Here is a 7,181-nt window from a genome sequence, read left to right as displayed (position 1 = left end):
TCAATGGATAAAGTGAGATGCCAAAACTGTTCAGAAGCAAAAAGCTACTAGCCCCGCTCATCTAATTAGAATCTGAGCTTCATTCAAAAACTCTGAGATATTATTGCTTCTCAACCCATTAGTCTTCTATTTTATTTGTCTAGTTGCTTGAGGACAAGCAACAGTTTAAGTTTGGTGTTGTGATGAGCGGATATTTTATACGCTTTTTGGGGTTAATTTCATATAATTTTGAGTATGTTTTAGTTAGTTTTTAGTCTATTTTTATTAGTTTTTAGGAACAATTCATATTTCTGGACTTTACTATGAGTTGTGTATTTTTCTGTAATTTCAGGTATTTTTTTGGCTGAAATTGAAGGAGCTGAGCAAAAATCTGATTCAGGGTGAAAAAGGACTGCTGATGCTGTTGGATTCTGACCTCCCTTCACTCAAAGTGGATTTTCTGGAGCTACAGAATTCGAAATGGCATGCTTCCAATTGAGTTGGAAAGTAGACATCCAGGGCTTTCTAGAAATATATAATAGTCCATACTTTGCATAAGAATAGACGACGTAAACTGGCGTTCAACGCCAGTCCTCTGCCCAATTCTGGCGTCCAGCGCCAGAACAGGATCAAAAACTGGAGTTGAACGCCCAAACTGGCACAAAAACTGGCGTTCAACTCCACAGATGGCCTCTGCACGTGACTCACTTAAATCTCAGCCCTAGCACACACCAAGTGGGCCTCAGAAGTGGATCTCTGCATCATAGTCCACTCATATTTTGTAATCCTAGGCTACTAGTTTAGTATTTAAACAACTTTTAGAGACTTATTTTGTATCTCAGGACATTTCAGATCAAAACTTTGTATTCTCTGACGGCATGAGTCTCTAAACCTCATTGTTGGGGGTGAGGAGCTCTGCTGTGTCTCGATGAATTAATGCAAGTATTTCTGTTTTCCATTCAAACACGCTTGTTCCTATCTAAGATGTTCATTCGCGCTTAACTGTGATGAAGGTGATGATCTGTGACATTCATCACCTTCTTCAAACCACGAACGTGTGCCTGACAACCACCTCCGTTCTATATCCGATTGAATGAGTATCTCTTAGATTCCTTAATCAGAATCTCCGTGGCATAAGCTAGAACTGATGGCGGCATTCATGAGAATCCGGAAAGTCTAAACCTTGTCTGTGGTATTCCGAGTAGGATTCAAGGATTGAATGACTGTGACGAGCTTCAAACTCCTGAGGGCTGGGCGTTAGTGACAGACGCAAAAGGATAGTAAATCCTATTCCAACCGGATCGAGAACCAACCGGTGATTAGCCGTGCTGTGACAGAGCGCGTGAGCGTAGTTTTCACTGGAAGGATGGAAGGTAGCCATTGACAACGGTGATCCACCAACACACAACTTGCCATAGGAGGACATGCGTGCGTGAACAAGAAGATAGAGGAAAGCAGAGATTCAGAAGGCAAAGCATCTCCAAAAATCCAATATATTCTCCATTCTGCATAACAAGTAACCTTTAATCCATGCTCTATTGTTTATTTGCAATTCAACTGATAAACATAATTGACTTCCTGACTAAGATTTACAAGATAACCATAGATTGCTTCAAACCAACAATCTCCGTGGGATTCGACCCTTACTCACGTAAGGTATTACTTGGACGACCCAGTGCACTTGCTGGTTAGTGGTACGCGTTGTGAAAAGTGTGATTCACAATTCGTGCACCAATACCTTAGCCTACCAATGCTTGAACACTCAAGGCGCTTCCATAGCCGCATGTGAAGAATCTAAAGAAGAGCAACACATGGAGGAGAGATTGAACAGCCCGGTGGAGAAGGAGGAGTTAGATCTTATATTGGAACAATTGGAGAAACCTATGATTTTTGAAGAAAAGGAAAACGAGGTCAAAAATTTAGGAGATGTAGAACCATCATGGGAGCAACAACCTCCGGAGCATATCCAAATTGAAGAATATGAAGAGGTTGAGTAAGAAATGGATTCAATCATCAATAACTTTTTATCTAAAATTGAATCCTCTCCCATTGGGTGTGAAATTGACGTTAGTGAAGACAACTCCAAACCAAGTGATATTGGTATCCTTGTTGAAGAAATTGACAAGCAAAGAGAACTTGAAAGAAGTTGTCAAGAGGTGGAAACAACTAAGGAAGAGCCTAAGAGAGCAACCCTAGGATTGTCTAAGTGTGGGGAGGCTCTCCCACCCAAGTCACCATCCAACACAACTTTTAAGTGGGTAAAATTCTTACCCTTAAGCTTCACTTTCTCACTTTAATATGGCTTAATTAAACGGATGAGCAACTTAGAACTCTTTGTGGAATCAATAGTAGAAAGGAGTTGTGTAGTGGTTGGAAGTGTGGTACTAAACTCATTAATGTTACAACTTCAAGGCATAAGGACTATGATTGGATGAATGCTACTTTGTGTGGGTATATGATGAGATTTTGGTGTGCTACAGAGAATTCTACATGTAAACCACCCGGAAGAACGAATCATGACAATCAACTTGAAGACGGATGTGAAGATAAGATATGGGATCCCGGATCATACTTTGAAAACCAACTTTAGGAACTCATATCTTGGGTTGAACTTCACCCAAGCTTGGTGAAGACGGTTGGAATTTCTGTCGACCGTTTGAGGAGCAAAGATCCTTGGAGATTCAAGGATGAGCACAAACATAAGCCACCTTGATAAAGAGCTTCCCAAAGTGTCCAACTTAAGGACTTAAACTAAAAGTGCTAGGTGGGAGACACCCCACCATGGTAAACTCTTTCCACTCTCTTGTAGTTTGCTTAACAAGTGATTTGAGTTGCCATTGTAGGTAGTTTTTTCTTCATATAGTTGCTTTAAAAATTTGGTTTCTAGTTGCTTGAGATGCAAGCTTTCCTTGCTTGTACTTGTAAACCCATTAAGAAACCAACTATCTTTGTAGATTGCATTTCTGGTTGGCTTTGAGTTATAGGTAGTGCTAGGTTGGTTTTTTTAGCTATTTTTGGTATTTCTGAAGAAAAATAAAAAAGAAGAGCGCACGCTGTGTGCGTACGCGTCGATGCTTGAACAGAACCCCTCATTCATATTCCAGAGAGTAGCGCGAATGGTGCGCGAACACTGAGCGTGGGGCATCATCAAATGCACACGTACGCACAAGGCACGCATACGCGTGGATGGGTTAACACAAAATCCATACTCCCACCCGAGAGTTGTGCGACTATGGCGCGAGCATCATGCTTCTCGCGCAAGCCTCTGCCGACACAGACGCGCACACTACACATACGCGTCGAAGCGCACCCCGTCCACCCACGCATGCGCGCACGTAGCACTTACACGTCCATCTCCTCTTCGTGCCATCCGCGTGCAAGCGTACAGGACGCGTACGCGTGGATTCAAAATCCCTAATACCCCATCCACACGAGCAACCCTTGCCATTCGCGTCCCCCAACCCTTCTCCCTTCCAACGTTTCTTTTTCCTTTCCTACATAGCCACCGTCTTAAGCTCTCAACCACCACCACCCATCAATCTGGCGACTCACCGCTGCCGCCCTACCCCTGTCTCTTCTCCTCTCTTTTTCTCCCCACCGTCCCTCTCATCTCACCTCTGCCTCTCTTGTCTCACTCTCCGCCGTAACCCCCTTCCTCTGACCAGCACTGCTGCGCGCCCCACTGCCGCCGGCGACGTGCGAAACCACCATCATCACGACAAAATTTTCTCTTCTCTTTCCCTATTCCACCCCTTCTGCTCTGACCATCACCCTCCTCCTCTACCCCTACACCACTCTCTGTTCACCACGACTCTGACCTCTCTGCGCCACCGCGAGGTCCACCGCCGCCACCACTTCTCGGCGGCGCAGCTGTCTTCCCCCTCTATTCTCCCTTTCTATTTTGCTTCTGCACCCCAGGTTCACCATCCCCTTCCTCCACTGCTCTGTTTTTTTACTGTTTCAACTAATTTTGGTTGTTGTTATTAGTTAGATTAGTTCATTAATCTGTTCAGCATAGGTTAGCCTAGAAATGCATGCTGTTAGGTAGATAGGATGTGGTTAGAAGATTCTAGGCCTGATAAGTTCTCCGTTCTTATTTACTTTTTGAATGCACATTTGTTTGTTGAATGATGCTGGTGTGGTGTTTTATGTGAATCATAGTGCTTCTATGCTGATTTTCATTGCTGCCTTACTGCACTTTACTTGTGTGATTGACCCTGCTGCTGCCTGATATCTCATATGTGTTACTTTGCTTCTGTTTGCTTTCCAGGAATGTCCAATTTACTGTCAGGATGCTGCCCAAATTTTTCGAAATTGTTTTCGTTTTAAATTTGATACCTAGAATTGAACTTGACACTTTTAGACATGAGTTTTACTCGACTTCCACCAAGTTCAATTCCTAGGTCACTTTGGTTAGCAATTCTGTGTTCATTTTACTTCCCGTGATATGCGTTGAACCTCCGTATGCCCTCACCTTTCAAGTTAAATCAAATGCTTTCTGATTCATGCTAAGCTCATCATTTGATCTTGACTTGCATTTTCTTGAATATGGTTCATTCCTTTGCAATGATTGGTGCATTCCACTTGTGTGACACTGATAAACCACTATTTTATGGTTTATCTTATGCTCAATTGAGTGGATTTTATCAACTCTTTACCCACTTATTTATACTATTTGCATGGTTTTACATTTGCCTTCCTAATTATGTGCTTTGATTGAAAACATACTTCTTTGATCTTATATTTGCTTATTATTAATCCTCTCTTATTACTGTTAGATAACTTGATATGTGTGTTAAGTGTTTTCAGATATTATAAGGCAAGAATGGCTCAGAGGATGGAAAGGAAGCATACAAAAGTGGAAGGAATACAAGAAGTTGGAGAAATTGCTAAGCTGTCTAGCCTGACCTCTTTGCACTCAAATGGCTATAAATTTAGCTACAAAGGTCCAAACGACGCGATTTCAATTGCGTTGGAAAGCTAACGTCCGGAGCTTCGATTTGATATATAATATGCTATAGTTCCCCTGACGCTAGGTGACGCAACCGCGTGATCTATGCGTTTGTGTCGCAATTACGGAAATCCAGCGTGGCAAAATTTGAACCCAGCGAATTCTGGACTGTTTTTGACCCAGTTTGCGGCCCAGAAAACACAGATTAGAGGCTATAAAGTGGGGGAATGCATCCATTCATAAAGGAGGTTCTCATAATTCACAATTTTAGGAGTAGATGTAGTTTTTAGAGACAGAGGTTCTCTCCTCTCTCTTAGGATTAGGATTTAGGATTTCTCTTAGTTTTAGGAGTGACTCTCAATCCCAGGTTCTTTATTTTTATTTATTTTTTTCAATTTAATTTATGAACTCTTTATGTTTAGATTGATCTTCTATTATTAATGCAATTTGAGGTAATTTCAGATTTAATTTTGCTTTGCTTTATTTATAAATGCTCTCAATTTAACTTACATATTTTCTTCCTTTTGGCTTTGGTTAAATAATTGGTAACTCTTGAGTTATCAAACTCATTGTTGATTGAGAATTGGAATTCTTCAAGAATTAATTCATCCATTAACTTACCTTCAAAGTTAGAGGTTAATAAAGCGGGAGAAAAATCCAATTCTCATTACAATTGATAAGGATAACTGGGATAGGACCTCCAGTCTTCATACCTTGCCAAAAACTTATTTTATAGTTATTTATTTATTCTATTTGTCATTTAAATATATCTGTGCCCATTGCCCAAACTCAACATTCCCCAAAAACACACTTTTTCATAATCAATAATAAGAACACCTCCCTGCAATTCCTTGAGAAGACGACCCGAGGTTTGAATACTCGGTTATCAATTTTTAAAGGGGTTTGTTACTTGTGACAACCAAAACGTTTGTACGAAGGGATTTTTGTCGGTTTAGAGACTATATATACAACGCGACTATTTTTATGACATTCTTTACTGGCAAAAAATCCTAACTTCAAAATGGCGCCGTTGCCGGGGAATTGCAAACGTATGCCTTATTATTGGTTATTGTAAATATTTGCTTTTTTATTTGTTTTTATTTTCATTTTTACTTTTTTTTGCTTTTTCGTAAATTAAAAAGGTTATTGGTTTTTATTTTAAAATTTTTATCTTATCTTATCTTATTTCAAAAAAAAATCAAATTTTAAAATTCAAATTTAAAAATTTTCAAAATTCAAATTTAAAAAATTTTCAAATTTCAAATTTAAAAAATTCAAATTTCAAAAATTTAAAATTCAAAATTTCAAAATCTCAAAATTTCAAAATTTAATTTTCAAATTAAAAATTTAAATAACCTTTTAATTTCAATTTGTTTTTATTTTTAATTTCTATTTACTATGAACTCTCACCCCTTTGGCTATGAGTCTGGTTACAATTATGTTGCAGGAAGAAGAAATTATAATGAGAACAGGCATCAAGGTTGGAACAATCAAAGATGGGAGGAGCCACAAGGACTTGATCAATCCTCATGGCAACAACCACCTCCAATGGACTATCAACAACCACCACCATATGCCTATGAACCCTTTCCTCAACATAACTTTGGACCACCACACTCACAAGCCCCTTCCTGTCATTCACCTCCATATGACCCTAACCCTCAACCACCATACCAACCACCTTATGAGCCATATGAACCATATATAGAGCCACCCCAATTCCAATCCAGTCACTCCCAACCACCACCACTTTCTTTTGTAGCATGTCCAAGTCCGGCAACCCGAGAAGCAGAGGTTCACCTAAGGGAAACAGTAATTAAATTTCAGGCAACCGTTCGACAAGTGGAGCAAGCATTAATTCAATGGGCTTCTAGGCGCTCAAATATACAAGGATCAGCCACAACTCCATGTGGACAGTCTAGTGAAGAGCGTAGCATGAAGGAGATACCAGAAACTCCAGTGGACAAGATAGAGCATGAATTCATACTAGAACAAGTAGAAGAAGCTGTCATCGTTCAAGAAGAAGAGTTGGTTGAAGACTTAGGAGATGCAGAACCTCCATGGGAAAGTCCAGTCATAGAACCTCCTTCCAAGACGGTTGAAATTGATGCTGAGGAGGGTGTACAACCTCCAAGGCATATCACAATTGAAGACTTGGAAGAGGTTGATCAAGAGATGGAGATTCAAGAAGAAGAAGCACAACCTCCCATGCCCTTGGAAAGCAATGAAGAGAAGATTGAATTGGAAGAAA

Source organism: Arachis hypogaea, chromosome 11 (assembly GCF_003086295.3).
Source record: "Arachis hypogaea cultivar Tifrunner chromosome 11, arahy.Tifrunner.gnm2.J5K5, whole genome shotgun sequence".
Taxonomy (NCBI): domain Eukaryota; kingdom Viridiplantae; phylum Streptophyta; class Magnoliopsida; order Fabales; family Fabaceae; genus Arachis; species Arachis hypogaea.
Note: the sequence above shows the minus strand (reverse complement) of the source record.